The sequence below is a fragment of the Convolutriloba macropyga genome, chromosome 2 (genome assembly GCF_964194025.1).
Source record: "Convolutriloba macropyga chromosome 2, txConMacr16.3, whole genome shotgun sequence".
In the NCBI taxonomy this organism is placed as follows: domain Eukaryota; kingdom Metazoa; phylum Xenacoelomorpha; order Acoela; family Convolutidae; genus Convolutriloba; species Convolutriloba macropyga.
The window spans coordinates 79,211,328-79,235,876 of NC_134469.1; the positions used below are offsets into that span (position 1 = coordinate 79,211,328).

General features: G+C 34.3%; 2 protein-coding genes across 3 annotated transcripts in view; both read right to left on the minus strand.

Annotated features, from left to right (window-relative positions):
* LOC142334765 (methylglyoxal reductase DkgA-like) overlaps positions 1 to 24,549 on the minus strand; it is a 431,775-nt gene that overhangs the window by 247,839 nt on the left and 159,387 nt on the right. The window lies entirely within an intron of this gene.
* The window catches only part of LOC142334750 (uncharacterized), a 202,222-nt gene that overhangs the window by 117,330 nt on the left and 60,343 nt on the right, over positions 1 to 24,549 (minus strand). The gene's annotated exons all lie outside the window — the stretch shown is intronic.

Below are 24,549 nucleotides of genomic sequence, written 5' to 3' on the forward strand. Positions count from 1 at the left end.
ACCTTTATGGTACTCGGATACAAAAAGATCATTAAAGTTTTGCATCTCAAACCATAATGCTGAAACAGTTAAGTTAGACTAATAAGAGTTGATTAAGTGTGATAATTTAAGTATAAAAAGACAAATTGGATGACTGAATTATGGGGGAGCAATTGCATTTACTTCTTGCTCAGTAGGAACTTTAGGGTAAAGATGTGGTATTTCTGGCATAAGAGGTGATGCCACTTCAGGGGCAGTCAGTGGTGACAATTCAATTTGAATGTTGTCGTGATAGATGTTATTATCTGGTGTATGCTTGAGGTATCGACTTCTGTTTGGTTCATTGTTTGTATTGTTATCAGAGTTTTCATCATCTTTAGGAGTTTGATAAATTGATGTGACAATGGAAAGTAGAAACAAATTGTACGAGGCTCCTAGTAGTGTTTTCCAAAAACCAATAGTGTTTTTCGACAGTTTTTGTATCTCGAAAGCTCTTAAAATAAAAATTACGACATCGATCAAGAACTTGATCAACATGAAACATGCAAATAAAATTCCGGCTCTTTCTATGTAATAGCCAATTTCTCCAAAAGTACTCTTAAAGTGATCAAGGAAAAATGATGGTGACAACATTGAATCTAAGTATAGTCGATTATTGAGACCTGCGGCGCGATAGATATCGCGTTGACTACTGTCTACGTGTGCATTTTGAAGCACTGTTCGAGAAATCTTTTTCAAAACTGAATTAGAAGCTGATTTATGCAAAATTGTTCTCCAAAAATCTTTCAACTGGTTTACAGTGTAGATACCTGCACGACGAGAATCATAATCAGGGATTTTTTGAATATAACCAATTTGTTGTGGAGCAAAAACAGCGGGCGGTTTAAAAGGAACTGGCGCCAGCATCAACTGATACCAAGAATTATTATTATCTAAATCAAGTTGAAACAAATTTTTGAAAGTATCTGTACAGTCTATTTCATTTGCAAATGGAAATGTTTGGCGCGTAATAGGATTAACAAACATAGTTTTTCCGTCATAAAAGATCGGAATACGGTCGTAACAGCGATCAAGTACTTTAAGCGGTGAAATTTTCTTTGGACACGGATATAGAAAACCTATAACACCTTCAATTTCTAAAAACATTGAACGATTTCCGGTTAACATGTATCCGGCCAATCTATTGTTTTCGTAAGACAATGCATTGATCATTTGGATTTGAGTGCGTCTGAGCTCGCACATATTTTGTAAAATAAGGAAGTCAGACTGTTTCAAATCACGATAGACCTTATACATCATGAAATTAATTTTCATACGCATATGAGCATCATAATCGATAGTGTCTTTTCCAACGTTTTCAAGAATTTTTTTATGATTTCCAAAATGTTGGCTACCAACTAGCTCGTTTTTAGGTGTCTCGTAAAAACCGTTCACCCTTATTTTGTTGTCGGTGCCGACTTGCATTTTGTAATAATTAACACTATTTTTCGAAATTACGGTTTTTCCCGTATTCATATCAAATCCGCCTGTGAAGGAAACAAATAAATCATCAAAGTTTGTAATAAACAAAGGAGTAGGCTTTCCACAAATATAAGTTCGTTCGTTATTTATCCTCAGTTTTATGTCTCGCGTGTGGTCTATTTTCATGTTGTTTTGCAAACGATAAACATCATTTTGCATGTCGTGCGTACTTATGATGTAGTATTGTGGTGGATCTGGTTCGTTTGTGAACTTTATCATTTTTGCGACTTGAGTGAAAAGTTTTGTAACAATGCAATTTTCTGGCACTTCCCATGAGTAAGCGAAGGGGTCTAGTGATGTTGTTTCACAACCTCCTTCCTTTAGTTCGCATGGAAGTTTTAATCCTAATGGGGTAAAAACTGATTTTGTTTCCTGATCAACTTCGAGTTCAACTCTTTGCATTTGTGTTTCAAAGGAATAAAGTTTTACTTCTCCTGACGCAGAGCAATCTGTGTTATCTTCTAAGTGGTCGTCCTCATTTAGACCACCGTGTGTGTATTGGTGTTTTAAAACTTCATTTGAAATGTCTAACTTATAAGTTCTATCGTACTCTGTTATTGCAATTTTTCCTGTTTTGTTTGCACGTCTGCATTCTTCTGGCGTTACTATGACGTCAGTTGTAAGAGAAATTTGGTCATATGCTAAAGCAGAGTGCGATAGAAATCCACAGTGCCATCTTAAAGCTTGCGATTTTACTCGACACATCACTGCCTCTACTTTTGTTCTGTATGATCTTTGATACAGTGTCACCGTTGCAGGTGCAACTTTAATATTTTCCGGTTTAATGTTGCATTGGGCTACTTGATTTAAAGCATACATTTTGCTTTCTTTCATTTTTGAACAGTCATAATGAACAACTTTTAACGTAGGGGAGATGTCATCCAACTCATTTCTAACTGGGGGTCTACAAAAAGATACAACAGTAAATACAAACAAAGCAGTTAAATATTTATAAAGGAAGTTATTGTTTTTCATAATAACTTTATTTTATTAGTGATTGACTGAGTTTTTGGTTTTTTTAGTGTCAGAAAGCTAAGAATAAGGCTGGAAGAAGTAAGAGAAAAGGTCTCGGAAGTTAATTTTCCGATGATTTGAACCTTTAAAGTAATTATATAAGGTAAGATTTAAGTAAATCCCGCTTGATAGCGAGTAGTAAGTTTTTTCAATCGTCCCGAAATTCGACGATCGATTCGAGATGAACGTTGATCATCCGAGGGAGTTGGGTTTGCTTCGGGTGATTGTACACGGGTTTGGGTTCTAACAGGGCTGACTCTAATGTCAGGTGGATCTGCAAAACGAATACGTGTTTCGGGATATGGGGTAGAACTTCTATTTCTTTTACGACTACGGTTATCAGGTGTTTGTGTGTTATCTGCAAACGTAGTTGAAAAACCTTCTTGAAATCCCGAATCAGGTTTTGTTATTGTGGTATTGTTATCTTCAAATGTTTTTTCATGATTACTTTCATTTTGTATGTTATCCGAATTACTTGTAAAATTGTCTACCGGGAAAAATTCAGTTTCAGTATAGGGTTGTTGAAAGGAAAATTTATCCATTGGCTTATTAAGTTTTTCAACTTGTTTATTCATTAAATTTTTGTAGAATGGTTGGAAGTTTTCATTCCTTAAACCATAGTCAACAACTAATTCTGAAATTGCGTTTTCGATTGGGAAGTACTCAATTAGATGGTTTCTATGGGCAACTTTTTTGACAGTTTTGTTTGAAACAAGTTCTATTTCGTAATTTACATTTGTCAATTTTTTTGTTACTTCATACGGTCCTGATCTTAGTTCATGTAACTTTTTGGATTTTCCGTCCTCGAATGAGTGGTTTTCCATTAACACTAGTTGTCCTACGTCTAAAGGCATACCTAGTTTATGTTTGTTTCTGTTTTGATGTGCTTTGGAGGTAACTTCTAGGCTTCTGTTGTATGCAGTTTTGTAAATTTGTTTGAATTGATTTTCACGGGCAAGCAATGAACTACTTAGTTTTGGTTTTAGTAGTTTATCTATTTGATCGTTGTTGCTACTTTGTTCTGAATGCTTGTGGAGTGGTAAATCTTTGCAAAATTCTGAATTACAAGTTAAATCGGAAGACCTTAATAATCCTAATTTCAGAGAAAGGGGAATTTGGGGCTTTTGGCCAAAAACGATTTCGTAGGGTGTTAATCCTGTACTAGTGTTTGCTGTTGTGTTATGAGCAAACGCGAACTTTGGTGCTAAGTCACTCCAATTACGATTAGCTTGTTCAAAAAAGATTCGGAAATGTGTGCCAAGATGTTTGTTTTGGATCTCAACTTTTCCGTTGGTCCAGGGAGAGTATGCTGTTCTAGGAGCATGCGTAATTCCAAGTTCATGAGTCCAACTTGTGAACTCCTCGTTCATAAAGGCTGATCCTTTATCATACACAAGTTTTTGTGGTATACCAAAAGTAAGGAAAAATTTCTCAAGTGTTGATATTGTTTCACTTGCTGATGTTGATGGAACTGGGTAAACTTGGATGTAACGAGAAAAGGAATCAATTACTACTAAGCAATGTTTATTTCCGTTCGATGGTGGATTTATTGGACCTTTGTGATCTATATGTACCGTGTGGAAGGGGAAAGGTACAGTTTCTGTCCATTTTTCAAGTGGTGCTTCGTTTAAGTCTTTGCGTTTTTGTTTATTTTTTTGACAGTCTAAACAATTCGCTATTAAGTGAGAAACCCATTTATATAAACCTGGCCAATAGAAAAAGCGTTTTATGCTTGACAATGTTTTATCTTTTTCAGAGTGTCCAGAAAGCGAATCTTGGTGAGCTAATTCAAAAATTTTTAAGAAGAGGGATAATGGTGCGCATATTTTGATGTTTTGAATATTTGGATCTTCAGTTGGTTGTTTAATACATAAAATGTTTCCAATGAGGCAAAGATTTTCGAAATTATTCAAGTACGTTTTCATGGCTTTTGATTGTCGGAATTTTACATTTTTTTCATCTTTGTTTCCTGATTCAAAAAGTTGTCTTACAGTCTGTATAACTGGGTCTTTGAATTGTTCCTGGCTTATTGCTGTTATGTTCAAGTCAATATCTTAGCAAAACTAGATAATTTTTCAATGAGTTCTTTTCCATCTGAAATTTCGTTATTTTCACAAATTGGTTTTGCTAGTCGTACACTTGCTATTCTATCAAAGTTTGCTTTGCTTGCTTCAATCTCTTGCTCAAGACTCATGTCATCTATTTCTAAATCTGACAATTCAACAGAATTTAGCAAAGGGTCGTCTTCTGTTGTAGAAATTTTTTCAAATTGCTCTTTTTCTTTTTCTAAATTATCATCAAATTCTAAAGACAAGTCAGAGTAGTAGTTTTCACTGTCGTCTTGTTCGCTTAGGATTGGCTCTTTTAGTGGGAATTTTCCAAGATAGTGATTTATTGCATTTCCTTTCAAGAAGGATTCTGATATGTCCGAAGTTGAACAAATTCGATCACTGGGTTTATAGTTTGTCTGAAAAAATTGTTCATTTTCAAAATTCAATTTTTGAACACCTTGAAAAGTTTGCTTTAGAATGGGGTAGCAATCGTTTTTCTGTCCTTTTTCATTGTCATGCAACACGAAGTATTTTTCTTCGTTGCCTGACTCGTCATAAAATTTAATGTCTTTCGGGATTTTTTTGTGCTTCAATTGATACTTGTCTAACTCTTTTATCGAGACGTTTCTACTAAGAATGTCTGGAAAGGCTAGGTTTTTGCCTTCTGTCTGGATTATTTTCAAGTTTTGGAATTGTGAAATGACAAGTTGATAGCGGAAAAATCGATGAGATAATTTTCCTCTGCGTCCCCAAAGATACAGTAGGGGCTTGTGGTCTGTGTAGAGGTACACTGGATGTGGGGAACCTATTATGTAATGCTCATATGTTTGTAGAGCAGAAATAACACCGCAAAGTTCTCTGGCTGTTGTACTCTTTTTTTGCTCATCTTTTGTGTAAATTCGAGAATTAAACGAAACTATCCGTTTTCCGGTAGGAAATTCTTGGACTAAAATTGAACCAACACCAATTGATGATGCATCTACATGAACATGGAAGGGGTATCTGGTGTCAGGAATTGCTAAGACTGTATCTTCACTTATACGATCCTTAATTTCTCTGAACACCTTTTCGTGTTCATCTGTCCATTGAAATGTGGTTTCAGTTTTTATGAGATCGTAAAATGGCTTACTGTCTACATGCAGATTTTTTATGTACATGCTGTAAAATCCTAAACAACCTAGGACTCGCATTACATCTCGCTTATTCTCAGGTGTCTTTAAGGCTTTCAGATCTTCAACCCTTTTTTTTACTGGTTGAATTCCGTCTTTTCCTACTACATGTCCTAAGAATTGTACTTTGCGCAAAAAGAATTTCGTTTTCTCAGGCTGAGCTTTCAGTCCTGCTTTGCGTAGCAAGAGGTGGTACTTTTTTATTATTGAGTACATCTCTTCAGCTGTCTGAGCTTGCATGATTGTGTCATCAATATAAGTTACGGCTTGTCTAGATTTTATTAAAGGTGCAAAGTGGATTGTCATTATCCTACTGAAAAATACTACACCACCCCCCCCCCCCCAAAAAAATATATTTTTGTTCTAGGAGGAATCTGTAAAACCATTAAAATTATTTTTTAATCTTTTCTCTCTTTTGATACATGCAAAAAATTTTGTAATAAATCTCTTGGATAAGTTGGAGTTAAAAAGTTTTCAAATCACTCCCTCTGTTTCCCTTCAAAGTGGGCGCAATTGTTCTGTGGCCGCTGAGGTGTGGGGGGTCGGGCGATTTGTTGTAAATCCGATTATTCTTACTAGTTGGCTAGCTGCACCAATTTATAATGGTCTGTGGGGCAATAATTTTATTTTCTTTGTCTGGAAACAATCTTTCTTTACATGACTATTCTTCTCGGATGGTTGGGCAAAAATTAAAGAGAGCTGGTGGTTTGTTTGATGTGGAAATTTTAATTAACCCAACAATCGGTTACTTCTCACCTCAAAAGCTTTCACAGTCTCACCCCTCGCTTATTTAGCGTGACTAGATGAAAGGCCAGACACCAAATATTGTTCATGCTAATTCAATTTGTTCGCCCACAAAATGCTCCCTGCTCCCTTTTCCACCCGAGTGCGTTTTGATTAACACTACAAATATCCATATTCAAATTTGAACAGCATCGCATAAATTGATTACTAAGTTGATGCGAAAACTATTCCCGCTACTGTTTCAAAAATTAGCGGAAGAATTTGAATTTCAACAGAAGTTCGGTATTATAAAGTGTTCGAAAAAGCGCAATGAAATCTGAGCGGTGCTTTAGTAATTCCCGGCTGGGCTGTACCGTTTTTTTGGACATAAGCCGCATGCAAACGATCCTCTAAAAAATGGTCTGTTTAACTAATCGTGCATTACGACTAACGTTTGATTTTTCTAAAATTTGACTGTTTGCGACTGTTCCCATTTGACTGTTCTTTTGTTTTTTGATTAGGAGTTGGTGTAGTCATATAATAGTTGAAAAATATGGACAAAAAAGAGAACAATATAAAAGAAAATAATATATTATATAGGCAAATGAAAAATAAAAAAGTTTCATATCAGCTTCCAGAGAAAATTACTTAACATTGCTTAACACTACTTCTTTTCACCCCTATTCATTTAACCCCCTATCATTTAACCCCGATTTTTTGAACCCTCTATCATTTAACCCCTCTATAATTTCACCCCTCTATCATTTCATCCCGCCAATTAGCAGTCGACATTAAAGGCATGTTTTGTCATAATTAAGGGGATAAATTAATCCCACGTTCGGTTGTGATAGTTTCATATCAAGTCCCACGGGCCGCTGAGGCATGGCCATGGCCCGCGAGGCATGGCCAAATGATTATATTGCTAATTTAATTATCCTTATTTTACAGAAAGATTAAAATCGGGGTGAAATGATAGAGGGGTTAAAAGATAGAGGGGTTAAATGATACAGGGGTGAATAAATCCGGGTTAAATGATAGGGGGTTAAATGAATAGGGGTGAAAAAGCGGGACACCTTTTTATTGATTACAACTTCTTTTCATTTTTTCAATTGCATTTCAATTTCAAATTAAATCAGCTTAACTATTAAAATTTTGGTCACTTGGATGAAAAGGAAAACAAACAATTCGTTATGGAGCACTTTAAGTTTTTTAAATGCTTGGATGTCTGTCATGAGCAAACTTTAGTTTAACTAAAAAGAAACTCGACATTTCTCAAATCCTCAATTCAATATTCAAACTAATAATTTTTCATCATTGCAATTTTTTACCCCTAAACATGTAAATGCATTGACTTTATAACTCCCTTTGACAAGGAGCAAAAACTTTCACCTTTCTCTATTATCCTTATTTCATTTTCACAGAGAAAACACCTAATTTCCATGGTAAAAAAAAACAAAAAACTCCAAAACAAGCCAGTCACTGGCACAAATTCAATTCCTCGCATAGCATTTTTTTAACAACTAATATGCATCTAAGTAACACTCTCATTTTTAGAGACACAAGTTGATAACAACTATTTCTGTCTGATCACTTTAAAAAAATATGCAACTTTTTAAACTTTGAAAAAAAAAATCAAAACTCAAATGATTTTAGTTCTATGAAGTAAAAACATTTGAGAAACTGTAGATAAAAATCATTTTTTGTAGAAATGAGCATCATACTTGAACAACACACACCTTGATACTTATTTCAGAGAGAAGAAGAATTCCCCAAATTCAGTACAAATTTTTAAATAATACTACGCCTATTTATTTTAGAAAAAATAGTTGTAAAATCAAAAACCATCAATTTCCAAACAAGGAAAGTATTAATCCTGAGAGAAAATAGAGGAAATGGTTTATGGATAGTTACAAATCTTTTATTTTTTGTAAACTTTGGATCAAAAGACATTATGGAATTCAATACTCCAAATGGATTAATGACTTGTCAGGTTATTTTTAGGCTAACTTACTTAATAAGTAATTAATTAAAGAAGTTCATACCGAAATTGTGACCCATAATTGCTTTAAAGTCGTGAAAATTACTCAAATAGTAGCTAAAATGTGAAGTGCCGTGAATAAAAAAGCAAAAAAATCAATTATTTTAGTATCTGGACAGAAAATTAAATCCTTGCAAGGCCACGCAAACTTTGCTTTCTAAACCGGTATTTTAAATGGCTTGCAATAAACAGGCTTGGAAAAATCGTGTTCTAAAACATGTGTTGTGGACAAATGTCAAGTTTGGGAGGCTCGATACTTTGAAAATTAGTTTCCTGTTCGCAAAGAACGAGTAAAAGAAACAAAAACAACAATTAAAAATAAGAGACCTTCAGCATTACACCTTTCAAACGCGAGAAATCTTTGAACGGCTCGGTTTTTGTCGGTATCAACGTTTTCATGTATAAGAAATGTTCGGTATGTTCGATTTTAAAGCGAATGAAAGCTTCAGTGTGTTCAGTTCAAAAAAACTTAAAAAATCATCAGTAAGAAATCATAACAAGAAACTTTTAAAAAGCAATCAAAATGTGATAAATCGGCAAACTTAAGAAATGGTCAGCTTTTTTCATAGGTCATTGTGATGTTCTTAGAGAAAAGTTTATTAAAAAACTGTGCATATTTGTTGAACTTTCTTCCATAGCTCAAAACAGTTTCTTCCTTACAAATTTGCTTCAACAAAAAAAAAATGTTGATGGCTTCTTTTTCAAAAATGAAACTGAAAAGGTGACAACCGATTAGAATTTATTGCATTAATTGACTTCAATGAACCTTCTGATGATATCTTCAAAATTGGAATTTTATGGAGTGGAATTGATATAAATTTTGAAAACAGGGCCAAATTTGACACGTAAATAAGTGAAAAGACTTTAATATACTAATTTTGACGATTTCTAAAAAGAATCTGCGGAAATTGACTAAGCAATCATCATTACAGTCCAATAACAATCACAATTATCTAAAAAAAAACAATTCTTTTGCGATATATTTAAAACTAAGACTTTTAACTCCTTTGTGTTATATAATAGCAAGAATTCAATGAAATATGGCTTTTTTCCGTCAAAACTACGGAACGATTTTGGGAACAGGAGTGACTATATTTCCTCTAGTTTGAGTAATTAAGATCTGGTGGACGTTAAGGGTAAAGCAAATTATGGTGTAGAAATTTTAGCTCTGTAAATGTCACTTTAGTTATAAAAAGCTGATATCACGTATTTTGGTTGTTCATTTGTCTTCAGTTTCCAATTTTAACAAAATCCTTACGTTAGCTCTTTTCTGTTTGTTTCTTGAAACCTCTGTGTAAACTTTTTTTTTAATAGTTGAAGAAATTTGAGCCGGCAAGAATACCTTTGTTGTGTCAGCGTCTTCAATTTTCAACAGTTGTTTTCCAAGATTGAAATTGAAAAATAGAAAGCTGATACAATTTAAAATGAATACTTGATGACAGCAAAAAGAATCAGCAATTTGTCTTCGCATTAAACGCTAAACACCCTTTTAAGTTGAAAAATGACATCGTTTCGAATTAATTCTGCTATTCTGTCGAATTGTTTTTAAGTTACATGTGATATATGTTTTTTTTCGAGACAATCGGACAATTTTAGTATTATCTTTTCAAATCTAATAAATGTATTTCTTTTAATGTATTACAAGCTCAAATACGTCAGAAAAAATTTTCCAACCCACCTCAGTGGGGGAGGATTTTGTTTACTCAAACGGGTTCTTTTGTTCAGACAATTTTGGCCGATTGATACAGTCATCGTAGACAGTTGTGAGTGGCATCGTTGTAAAGCCCGTTGTCCAGCGCAGAAATTAGAATTAGGAAGGTTTTTTAATTTCAACTGAAACAGCACTCTTCAACTCCAAAGATAACTGGTTTTACTTCTGGACCCTTTGAGAGTGTTCTTGAATAAAAAATTTGTCAGTTTTTGTTATTTTGACACGATAATTATGCAAAATACATCATTTATATTTGATATGTTGATATTTTATTGTCAAATTACCCACATCCATATTATTTGGTCGAACAACTAAGTTCTCGTTCTGAATGGATGAACGCCAATAGCAATGCTTGTTTTGGTCTAATCATTGTTCTTTAAAGTACAAAAAATAGGATTGAAATCAGTCGATGTTTTTTTAATAATTTTCGCATTTTTTGCCCTTTCTTACGTTAATTGACTAAAAGAACAATCCAAGTCAAAGCGTACTAGAGGCAGATCCAATTGGCTTCCCAGGGAATTTCAAGTAAACTTATCTAGTTTCTTAGTCGGAAGCTTATGGTCGTTTTCACTTTTTAAAAAAATATATATTTTTAATTTGAAAAATAAATTTTTGAGCTTTGCGACTTTTTGCAACCTGTAGCTTAAGGTCAGTAAAAACGGTTCTGATCGTTATCATAAATTGTCAAATTTTAATATTTAATGCGGTTGTAAGTAATGATTTATCTGCTTCGATGCTACGAGTTTTCACAAAAAAAAATGATTTTTGGATATGGGGTTTCGTTTGTACTTTTGAAATATTATTGACAGGTCAGATATCACATTATTGGCGTTTAACAATAAACTACAACAACTGAACACATCAGTTTCTCATTGTAAAGATTTTAGCCACTTCGACACCGTTTGTAGCATAATTTAACGGACTTTTTTATATTTTGTCGTTGTTTTTGGTTGTTCTGTAGTCAATGGAGAAATTCTGTCTTTCTGTACATCTTACTGGCTCCCTATGGATGAACGTAGTATTTTTTGTAGTGATTTCATTTGATAGCTAAAGTTTTTCATTCGATTAAAATTAATTGTTTTTAGAAAAACTAGGGAAACTTTTTCTAGTATTGCACTTTTTTGGACTTTGCTGTTCTGTTTTGTTCTCTACTTGTTACCTGTTCTCATTAGCTATGGGTTGCAAAGTAAGTTTTTGGTGTCGAGGAAAGGCGCTCAATTGATCATGCCAAAGGTTCACAGAGTTTTGCTCATAGTTTGTGTCTATTTATGGGTCCGTGTGTAAACGCATATTCTGAATAATGACAGATCTCAGTGGTTCTATGTTGAGAAAAAAAAAGATTTTATTAATTGTTTTCAGTTAATAGCTAATGTTTTTATGTCTTTGAAACTGATTGTTTCCGAAAAAATTCAAAGGTTTTTTTAATTTTTTCTTTTTTGTTCTCCTTTCTAGCACCTGTTACCTAGTCTTATCATTCAGTAGGTCACATATCGCATCATTGTGATCAAAGCAGGCCCTGTTATTTTCATCTAGTCTTTACGCATTAGATTATGGTTTTATCGTCTTCGTCGCCGTTTTCTTGCAAATCATAGCGGCATTTTTTTGACTGAAATTGTCGTTTACTTGTGTCGACGTACAACATGTTCTGGACATTGACAATTCTCAAATTTTTCACCTTGCGTTATGAGTGAACAGAAACCTATCTAAAGCTCTTTTGATACTCAATGGTTTTTATTAGAAATTATTTGTTCTCAAGAAAACAATGTTTTTTTAACTTTGTCGTTTGGCTTCCTTTTTGTCTACTTCTCACCAAGTCTCATTGACTTGTTCCAGGTGTTTTTTTAGGAGAACAAACTAGTTTGTTTAGTTTAGGTTTTATCGGACACTATTTTGACTTTGTCATTATGTACTTTTTAATAAATTAATAGACATTGAGTTTTGGATGTAAATGTTTGTTTTGAAGTTATTTGATTTTTTTTCTTTGTCTTGCCTCTTAGTCTTAAAATTGGCAGGTCTCATTGGCCCACTTATGTGGCAATATCTAAGTGATTTGAATTGGAAGCAGTTTTTTATTCATACACCAATTGTTTTTGAGCAATACATGAGTTTTGTCGAAATTTTTTTCCTTCTCTGCCTGATTTGGGAGACAATTAAGCCAAACTTGTGGATAAGCGGGGTCCGAAAATTAAGTGCGAATGCACATAACCGAGCCTCCTTGTTGAAATATAAAAACGCGAGAAGTGTAGAAAGTTTTTTCAAATTTAAACCTCAATATTCCCGCGAGAAATTTAAATTTTCTTAATGTGTCTTCAAGTACCAGTTCAGTTTTTTAAAGGCTTTTTGATGCCATCGTTTTGTATCTCTCCACAAAGGATATCGATTAAAACCCAATTTCATGGTGGGTTGGAACAATTTTTATTTTTTAAATAAATTGAGCATTATTTTAAAACAATATTTCTGACATCGTTCAGCTTATGCATAAACGGAGTTCAGTTTACACATTAACACTGGAATGTTATCAGTAAAAATACGGAATGTAAATGCGCATAATAAAACTAATCTGTTTTGACATTTTTATGGTAAGATTAATCTTTCATAAGGGCACGTCCATCCACAAATACATCAACGAAACAACAACAACAACAAAAATCACAAAAACAACGCGTGAAAACACACCGCGAAATTGAAAACATATTGTATTGCTATTATTGTGTTGCAACGCTAATTTTTTCGCTTAGGAGGGTAAATTTTTGAGAGAGATATGGCCACTGGCAATTAAAGAGCTTCTGTAGTCGGGATAGAAGAGACATTTTGTGGCACGACAGTCCGGCAGACACGAGGTCGATAAAAAGGATTAGAGTTAATCTCTGGATCAGATCACGCGCCACCATCTATCAAACCTCACTCGCTTCCTCTTCACAGACATCAGAGGCATACGCCAATACAAAAGAACTTCAAAACATCGAGCCAAAGTATTTATCACTTTTTTATTCAAATTGCAAGTCTCTAGTCTAATTCATGCATTAATGACTTGAATCCCTGTCAAAGTTTCCTTTCTACTTATCACGTATAAAAATTTGGGTTCTCTCTCTGTACAGCTGCCCCAAACGAAATTATAAGACGTACCCCCCCCCACCCCCACATAAAGATATGTAACCATAATGGGGGTTATAAGTTGGGGGAGGGCTATAAATTTCCAGGGCTTTTAATGTTTGATACAGTTCACCTTTTGAGAGCATAAATCATAGTACAGCTATAAGATGCAATATTATTAGTCAGACAGATGAACAGTTATATAAAAATATGATAGTACTTAATTAACTAACTCACTACAGTTTCAAATTTGATATCTTTCCCAGTATAGAACCCCAACTCATCTCTTAATCGCCACACACATGTCGCGGAAAACTCTTAATTTAAAAAAAAAACGAACTATTCTGCACCCCCCCCCCCTCCCCCTCTCCCCCCCCCCCCGTTTAGTGGGCATATAACTTTTACGCCCCGAGTTGCGCGTGCTATTGTTTAATTAGTTACGTGCTATACATCAACACATAATTCGTAAGGGGCCGAAACAGAAAAAAATCTAAATAAAAGCTTTGAAAAATTTACTCAAATTTCAAAGCAATTGCAATTTCTGTGTTGCGTTTTAGTACAAGGATTTTTTTTTAACAAAGAGTGTATCGCGTTTCATACCCAAATTTAAACAACCGTCACAAAATTTTACCTAATGACGCTCTATACAATGAATGTTTTATAACAGCACTGCCTTAATTTTACCGTAAATTTACTTTTTATTTGAAAAATTTCAATAAAAACCAGATATTTCATGTTGCTAGTGCAAATGTTCTCCTCTGGAGTTTCGTTAAAAAAAATGTCTGAACAAGCGATAAAGTAGTTCTGCATATTAAACTGATCGTAAACTGGTATCGAACATTTATTGGTTGAATCAAAATGGTTGATGATAAACTGGTATCGAATCAATAGCAGAGATCCGATGTTTATGTTTTTTTTTCTTTGTTTGTCAAGAAAACATCATGAAGAGTTTAAAATTGAATGAGAAGTGAAGCAAACTTTCGCGTCACGGAAGTGATTATTGTTGCAACCCCCCCCCCCCCCCCCCATCTTATTCACCCCAATCATTGAACCCCTCCCAGTTTTAGGCCTTGGCTTACTTATGAACAAACGCCATGCGCGACAAAGATTATTTATAAAAAAAAATATTAGCTTAACCAATTGTAGTGATAATCTAAACCTCCGACCGAACCAATTTTAGCCCTGCCCGACTTTAGCTTGGCCCAACTGTAATGTAAGAGATTGATTCAGCCCAAAACTTGAAATAAAGTTTCAAAAAAATGCAACATAAAAAATGCGGATGAATTTCCTTGAATTACGAGAAGAATCTCGATCGACCCGTGGAAAAATCATGCTCGACCTTATCTTGCTATGGAAAGACCCTCACTGGACCCATGAAAAAACTTTAACTCGGCTTTAACTTATCTGCTGGACCATTTAAATATAGTCAATGTTGGACCCACTCACTGGAAATATAAAATCTTACCACAAGTCAAGGTCTGGGTTCTTTTCTTTCTCTGCCCCCATGTGAATTTCCACCCCAATTTCGTTTAAATTTCATAAACAAAAAAATATACAGTTAAACACAAACGGTATTTACAATTTAATGATGCAGCGAACTTTTAAAATTAACGGTTAAGAAAGAAATTACAATTTGAAAGCAGTGTAAGCAGTAGTTGATGAAAGCGTATTTTCTTATCAGTTCGATTTTATCTTGTCCAAGAATAGTTCCATCAAACTATTTTTATAAGTAAGTAATCGGTAGCAATTTTCCATTCAATTTGACACGTACCGATAAGTAACAAAAGTTGAGCTTCTGGGGGTGCAAACAGCTTTTGTGTGTGGCTACGTAAGGCTGGGGAGGAGATCAGCGGGCAAACTATTGGTGAAACTGGCATCAAAAAAAACATCTAATCAAATTGCTCTTAGAAACAGAGATTAAACTGCAAAAGAGTAATACACGTGATTGGTTGCTTCTGCATTTCAATTACATGTAAAAACATGGTAAAATTTTATAACAGCGTCGTCTATGAAACGTCGTTTATGAAACGAGTCCTTATTTTTGTGAGGTAAATGAACCATAATGAACACCAAAACTGCATATACTTGAAAATATAAACTTGTTTCTTTCTGTTGTCGGTTTTCATCTGTATGGTACTGATGACTGTATTACAAAAAAATTATTGCCGACCGACCTTATGTATAAACAAACTATCCTCTATCTCATATTCTTGCAAAAAATCTTGTAAGACTCCTCATAGAGGCTGTGCGAGACAGGCAGTCATTGCAAAATTTTAGCATGACAAGTGTTTTTACAAGACTCAATCAACGTATACAATTTTTTAAATAAGAGAGATTACTTGACTAGGACTGTTTACATAGAAATGTTTGAGCCGTCTGTCATCTAAATGCTATTTTGCAGTCATTTTGCCATTATTAATTATAAATTATGAACTGCTTGCCTATTTTTTTGTTAACACTGATATGGATTTATCTGTTTTTCATTTGATTGTTGCGCTGCACAAAAAAATTTTTTTGAAACTAGTTGTTGGCGGAGGCAACCAACCTGAAGACAGACAGTTATGTATTAATAAATGCGCTAAAATGCTGAGAAATTTTTTTTTTAAATTTCAGCTCAAATTCTGTACATAGTTATCCGCTAGAAAAATGCCGAAATTCAAAGTTATTCCAAAGATTATAGAAAAATGCCAAAATTCAAATTCTGCTGATTTATTAGACCCATTAAGCGAATTTCTTACGTAAGTTTAGCGCAATCAGCGCAATTCCTGTAAAAAAAAAGTGCGCTGAAAATGCTCAAAACCTCGACACGATTAATTTTTTTTTCATTAACGAGCGCAAAATCATTGAATTGTTTTAGTTCCTACTTTTGATATTGCCAAAAGATTTCATACTGATTTTTCATGTTACCAGAGTTGTCAATTCGCTTGATGTATTAGTTGTAAATTAAATTATAAACACTCATTACAGTTTCCCAAATAACTAACAATACAACCTGTCTGTCCTTTGACTACCTTCGTATATTGTAAAATATTTCTCATGTGCTCAGAAAGTTACAAAAAAGCTCGTTTCATGACAGCATTTTAGAGTATCTTTTCACATTTTTATGGGCGTCATTTTTCAGTCTGTGGTGACGTTTTTCACTCTTCTTTCGAAATGAATAGGAGGCGCTTGGACCTGCTCTTTTTTACTTACTTGAAGAGCATTAAATCACTCTTGAAAGACAGAAAGGGGAGAGAGAGATAGAATGAGACGACATGTGCTTACAAATATGACCCAGCGGGGGATGTTACCTAGCTAGTACAAATACTATACCGCTATTACTGCATCTAGATAGAATACAGTGCAGGAAATTGCAAGTAAGAATCCCAAATGCAAATTAAGCCACTGGGGAAAACACAAACTTAAAAAGACAAAAATGTTAGTTTTGATGTATTGTCAATCCGCTTGCCACCAAATTTCACGTGTAAAAGTCAATCGACGCCAATTTGTATGCAAATTTTAATATCCCTACTTGACAACTACCATTTCCTAATTTCCACTCCTGCTTTTCGACCCACACTACCCCCCCCCCCCCCCCCCCCCCACCCCACCCCACCCCCACCCCTGAATACCTTTTACTAAAAATCTCTATCTATTTCTGTTCGTTCGTGTCTCCGTAATTTCTCATTTTCAGCGTTCTACCGCCGCAGGGAACAAAACACAGGCTTTCCCCGGCTATTTTTGACATTTGGTATAACTCCGCGGTGGAAATTAAAATGTATCATTAGAAAGAGACTCTCCAAATGGTGATAATTGTTCATTAATCTACCCAGCAAGCAGTCTCTTCCATTATATAGCCCAAAAACAAAGCTACCTGGGGTAATACATGTTATTACAGAGCTCATAACATTTCCCAACCAGGGGTTTAGCCGACAAAGAAATAAATAGAAAAAAAAATTAGCCGCCAACTTGGACTACAGACCTGATTGGTCAAAATATCTCTAGTTTGTGAAACCACTACAATTGTTGTGCGGTCGGGTAGACGGCTTAAAAATCTAATTTTTTGGTTGTCGGCTAAACCCCCTTTCGGCCAATTTGGCGACTGCCTGCTATTGTTTGTTCTTCAACATTGAAATGAGAAAAGCGTCAATCCATTGATAACAAAACGGAAAACTGCGTGATATGTTTCATACTAAACTGATGACTTAGCAAATGCAATTTGAAAAAGTCCCTCCGATTAATCAGGCGAGTAATTGCACAAGCTTTATAACAACACATTAAAAAACAAATAATGTCGCCAATTCTGAGACACCAAAGACGTGCTCCGTATCTCAAAATAAAAAGTCAAAATATCAAGAGTGATTCATTCTTATCTCAAAAGCAATTCGCCAGTCAAGTTGATCATTTCAGCAATCCATTAAACATTTTTTATCTGAACATGCAATAAAAAAACGAGTTTTTAACTTAGTAAAAAAATAACGTCGCGTAATCTGTGCTATCTTAAACCCAAACTCGATTTACATCTAAAAAAAAGCTTTTAGGAAAACTTTAAAGATTAGTTTTTCAAAATAATCCTAATTGACAAAAAAGTTATGCAGCAAAATGAATATTTTTGACTCTTTGGAGCTTTTGCGGACAGCAGGGACAATACAGATTCATGTTTACCTAATTTAAATCAGTGTTTCTCATAACAAAAAAGGAAACTTAACATTGTAACTGACAAAAAAAACACGAATTTTGTCACACATTTTGACGAATATATCGTCATTGCAATTCTTCGATAGGTTTGTATGACCCAATTCAGAAAAACTGCGATGATGATGTGGGTACGTATAAAGCTGTGATTTATCTTCTTAATTAGTAGAATCCAGCCACACTTAGAGTCCAGCCACACTGGACTCTAAATTTGTCATATTAAAAAATTGAAAGCTATTCCATGGCAAATAAAATCTTTTCAGTAACTTATTGTCAAACCCTTCAGGACGTTTCCTGGTCCCTGTGTCTAGAAAGACGTGAATAATGAAAAAATTAAATGTCAAAAAAATGAAAAAATATGAACGTTTTGCCAAAAAAACCGCTAAAAGTCGTGATGTTAAAATGTTGAAACCATTCCACAACCACAACCCTGGTGCACCTGGGGGCTGATGGGGAGGGAGAAAGGAAGTGGCCAACAGTGGGCAACAGTGTGAAACAGAGCTGAAAGGCTCTAAGAGCACTTAATGCCCGCTAGGCGCTACCTGTTCATCATGTTTTGAGGACGAAAAGTCAAAGGCGTCATACGAAAAATCGGTCACGCGAAAAGTCGCATTAGAAAAAAGACCGACAGGACTAATATAATTGCTACAAACTTTGTTCGAGAGCAATTAAATATATCTCAATGGACCGTGGTCTTTGGAATAATTTAAAACCCACTATGATCTTTCGCTAGTTCTTCTCTGCGTTACCTAGATGCTTTGTAATGACGCTTTAGATGATTTGTATCCTCAGACAGATTTCCGGTTTCCTAGAAAAACAAAAATTCACTTCTGGCTTTTTGCCTCTTTTGGCATGTAATCTTTCGGTTAATCATATCCGGTCCTCAATTTTATCAAGGTCTACGAGTTCTTATAAAACAAAAAATGTTCATTTCGGATTTCATTTATTTTTTTCATCCAATTTCTAATCTCTTAATGTTTTCTTTTCGTTTACCACTCTACGTGGGATAATTTTCACGATGCTTTGCTCTTCTGCAACTTTCAAGAAACTACCAAAATAAACGAATAATCGAAGGGTTTGAAATGATGGCCAGAAGCGAGCAATGATTCAAAATTTAGTCTGAAATTTGCAAGAATTTGATCTTGAGAGACACAAACTTGTTCTAGTGTTCTGAACGACAAATTAGTAACATAAGGGTACACGAGAGCCTGCAAGTTCTTTTTCAAATCTTTGTCAAAAAATCATCATAGAAAATAACTAGTATATCTCGACAAATTCTTCATTTTTACCCTTTCTTTTTGAAATTGTTGGAACGAAGATTTAATTGAACAATTCTGACCTTGCAAGTTACGCAATTGTTGTAGTAGAAAAATTGTCGGAAGAAAAAAAATTCCTAACACTAAGAACTGGCACATCTAATTGTTTCACTTTTTGTAGGATTTTACCCCCAGAATGAAAGGTTATTTTTATATTTTGTGGTTATCATTTTATATCAAAATTGGTTATACAGTCACGGCTGGTATTCATGTATCCAAGTGTGGCAATGGTTGTCGATAAGTTGAAACTGATTTCTGAAATGTGCCAGTCTTATCTGTTTCGTTTTTTTGGATATCATTGTTGCTTTTAAGGACTAATGCATAACTTTTTAAATATATGTTTAATCAGCTCTCGTTTCGATACAACTTTTTCAAAACTTACAGAAGTTTTCAAAACTCCTTGGTCCCCAGCAGTGTGGTGCTTTTATATTAGACTATCTCGATCTTTTCCAAAGATCGTCTGATGAAATGCAGTTTGGCGTAATTTATGCAACTGTTGTAATCCACGCAACGAGAGTTGATGAAAAATGATACCACGTGCTTGTTATCGCCATCTTGAAGATATTCTGCGTGTTTCCATTATAGCCCCCCCCCCCCATGAAATGATAGCTCCTCACCCCCCCCCCCCCCATTATGGTACATTTATAGGTTGCGCGTGGTATCATAACAATATCGCCGTAAGGAGGGCTATAGGTTATCTGACCACTAAGCTGGGGGGTGGGGGTATAATGGGAAATCTACATCCCGATATTCTACATCTCGGCTTTGACCCGGAGTTTGATAACTTCTCGATGGCGATGACAAGGTAACGGGAATGTTCATTAGACAGCTGCCTTTAACTTATTGAGTTTATAATGCAGTCAAACGAAGCGACTGAAGTGACAGAAAAGCGATTGTTATAATCAGCAGTCCTTAAATTACTGGCGTAAGTTTTGTGCATGCTTTGATGTCGGATCCCGTATTAGATAATATTTTTGAAAAATTGAGTTAATGGACAGTATTAATGGGCAACATGGCATGTTCCATTATTTAAAATTTAACCTGAGTTTTCATGCTGAACTCTTGCAGGAGTTTCGCCAAAGATTTTTTTGAGATGCAAATTTTTTTAAGAGGCTTGCTAGACTTTTGCTGATTCATTCAACATCTTTAGAACTTAATTTAAACTGATTCAACTTACAAAAACTGATTCTAAATCTTACAGAAATTTTGCAAGCTGATTCAAAATTTTGTAATGATTTTGCAAGTATATTCAAAATTCTTGCAAGAAGCCTGCTATATGTATTTGTTCTCTTGCAAATTTGCATGAAAAATTTGTGGAAAATGTTGAAAAATTCGACCCCTTTCGGCAGTCTATTCTGCTTGCGGTGCTCACGGCTAAAGTTTCAGTTTAAGGTCTGACCCCATTTTTACTTAATATAGCAATGACAACCGTTGAAAACTCTTTTCACCTTAAACTATGTATTTATGAGCAACAATTATTGACAATATGCGTAAGCGTTCTTGCATGTTTGATTTAAATTTGTTCAGACGTTTCACGATAGTCAGTCAATATTTGTTCAATCTTCAAGCAATGTTATGAAGATTTTTCATCAAAGCAGACTGTTGTTATTGAGCTTTTGTGAAGGTTGTCATTAAGAGGTATGCGATAAATGATGACTTCTGTAGACTAGACGTCTGAAAACAGTTTAATTACATCTTTGAATTCTTTTTGATTTTTTGTGTTTATTGTACTAATCAGCTCTATAATGATTGTGAAAACCTATGTTTGAGGAATAAAAATAAATAAATGAGCGAGACGCATAAAAGGGAATAAATGTTTATAACTAGCTTAGTTTTGCATTCCTTTTATGTTAGAAAGTGGTAAGCAACGTGGAACTGTTACTATTCAAAGGGTACTACACAAGTGTTTGACTTTTATAAGATGTTGGAATCAACTACTGAACTTTTTTGTGCACTTCAAAAGCTTTTTTGTGCACTTGATTAGCATTAAAGTTGCGTTTGCTTCAAAAAAAATAAACTAACACCCTATATAACATCCTATAAAACCTAAATTTCCCTATGACCTTCGGTAAACTTAGAAAAAGACAAAAAGTTTGAAAACAATTGCTAGTTTTAATGAAATGCTGCTAAAATTTGTGATAATAATTTCCTCAGAGCACTTTCATTATCTCCACATACTATCAAGTAACCAACTTTCAATTAATAAAAATATTGATTGGTTCACAAATTTCGATAAATTAGGAACATCAAAAAATAGAAAAGGAAATATATCAATTGGATAGGAGGGTGACAGATTGCGTTGAAATTTTTGATTAAAAAACGGAGAAATTTGAGGTAAAAAATGTTAGTTTAAAGCGAGATTTGACTGCCCAAAGTACATCTGTACAATATCAAGCGTAAAATTTAACGACTTTAACTCTTTGACTAGAAATTTTGAGAAAAAAATCAATTATTTTGTTTTGTTTAAAAAAAAACTTTTCGAAAAATTGTTCGTAGGTCACTCTTTTCCGCTCTCCCTCTCCCTCTCTGTGCGTGTGTGCGTGTGTTTGTATGTGTGTGTTTGTGTGTATGTGTGTGTTTTTATGTCGATGATTTAGAGCTCAACCTTCTATTTGCCGGCAATTCAGAGCTCTCAAAATATCAAAAATTGACTTTGAAAAAGTAAAACTCTAATCAGCGAATTTGAAAACAATTCTTTCTATTTCATCGGAACTAACCACTTCAGTAACCTCAAAATCACGGAGACGTGAAAAAACGTTTTCGTGGAATGAATATCAAATCAACTAAATTCAGTATTGAAAAGTAAAGATGGAAAGAATTTCTTATGTGTTCTTTCGTTGTCAGAGCAGATTGCTCAACCTAACATACTCTGGTATAAGGCAATACAAAACACTTGAGAGCTAAGGAATGTAAAATTTGTGAGGTTGAAAACCAAATGCTAATAAATTTATTCTTTAAATAATGAAAAGAAAATTAATTTTCACTTCTGTTTTTTGAAATTGCTCTTCGAAATGATGTTTTCTAGACTGTGGGGGTTACTGTAAACTAAGAAATTAGCTCCTTCCTGCTGTTAGCTAACCTGCCAAATTCTGAAAAAAGATTTGGCCGTTTTGTTTTTATGAAACATCAAAAGAGGCAAATAAACTGGAAAAAATTCCAAAAAGTTCAATTCAAATTTTAGTTTACAATTGCCTCATAAAATCCACACCTAGTCTTGATATCGCCAAGCGCATTGATAGTTTCCGGACTGTGTTGTTTCTCTAAACAAAAAATTAAAATTTCAATGATTCTGAAAATCCTCATATAATGAAAAAAGAAGGGCTTTGATTCTCCATTCTTCAAAAAACGACAAAGAGTGAAAGAACCAATAGACAAAAATTACTGATAACAAAATGTTTTCAGTACTACTAAATAAGAATATTTAAGGACAGCCTTAAGGGTTTTCCTACATGTTGGACGCAAGTAGAGGCAGTGTATAAAAACTGTCAGAAATCCTAAAAAATATAAAAATACGTTATACATGCTACAAATTGCGGTTTTAAATATCGTCAATACCACGACTGTGTTTGATAAATGAAACTTTAAACGCATCTTCGAGGTTATAAAACAAATCAAACTGATTGGCCTATTTTTATCATGAAACATCAACGCAACGAAAAAAATTCAGAAAAGTTCATTTCAAGTTTTACAGTCATTTCCCCATTCACCGATTCAATTGTTTCAAAAAAATTACAACGGTTTCCCCACATAAAACAAACAAGGCATTATCGAACGGTGAAAAACCAGGAGTAATGATCAGTTGCCAATTAGTAAACTCTTTCAAATCTTTTTCTCCTTGGTTGTCAGGGTTTGCTTTTCTTATTTTTGGATGTTTTTTTGTGTGCGTGCGCATTTGTACGGGTGTATGTATGAATAGATGATTTTTTGGAATGTGTGGTCCCTGTGTTTAAGAGAAAAGGGGAGAGTTAGTTCAAATATTGGACGGAAATAGAGATCAAAGCAGAGTGCAAAAATTATCAAAGAAGCGAAAAATTACCTATTATTTGTTACAAATTGCGTTATGAAAAATGTTGAAATTGGAAACTGTGTTTATTAAATCTAGTTAAATGCAATACTGCAAGAATTTTTTTAAAAAAACGAAACGGACCATTATGCTCATAGAGCATCAAATATGACGAAAATTTCAAATTTTAGTGTCAATTTTAAAATTACTGACATAAGTCGACTCCTGCTTTCCAGACAAAACACAAACGGCGTGAATGAACAATGCGAACCATGGCTGAAGATCAGATGCTAAAAAAATAAATAAAATGTTTTTTTTTGTTTTTGGGGTTCTACTTGTGTGGTTTGTTTGTGTGCGTGTTTGCGTGCGCCTGTGTGGATATGTATGTGAGTGCTTATATATGATTCATATGTGATATGCATGTTTAGGAGAGCAAGCAAAAATTTAAATTCGTCTGGGATAGTTAGTTCCTCTAAATGTTAGAAACACAAATAGAGGTAGAGTGCAAAAACCGACAGAAATCATAAAAAATTAGAAAAATTACATATCATTTTTTACAAACTGCGGCTTCACTTTTGTTCAAAACCTTTATTCATTTTCCTAAACTTCTCTGGTAACACATCTGCGAAATTTTTTCAATAAAAAACAATTCATTGTGTTCATGAGACGTCAAAAATCACGAAGTTTCTCGAATAACTTAAAAAAAGTTTCATTTTAAAGTTTAAAGCCAAAGTTTAAATTACCGAAACAATTGCCTCAACCAGTCCAAGCCTAATTATACAGGAGAAAACGAAAAGTAGCTAATTGATCGTCGCGAACCATAAGTGAAGATCAGTTGCCAAAAAAAAGTTTTTGAGAATTGTATTTATGATTTTTTGTGTGTAATAAGTGATATATGAGTTGGTACGGTTTGTCTCTCTTTTCGTCCTTTAAAATGTACAACACCTATCTTTCTAGATTGTTCTAAGAAGTTGCACTTTTTGTCTGCCGAAAAGAGAGGGCATTTTTGGGTTCAAATATTCCAACTTATTTTCTCCAGTGCAAATAAGTTGCTCTCGGATAACCCCAACGGTTTCTCTGACAGAAATAAAAGTTTTTTGCAACTTCGAGATTTATGTTGGAATATACTGTGCTACGCACATACTCACAAGAACCATCTTGTTTTGTAAAGCTCGCAGTTTTTAGCGGTAAAATTTTGAAAGAAAGGCGGTTTTTTATTTTTTAAAAAAAAAACATTTTTCAACGCAGTGAGTGTTT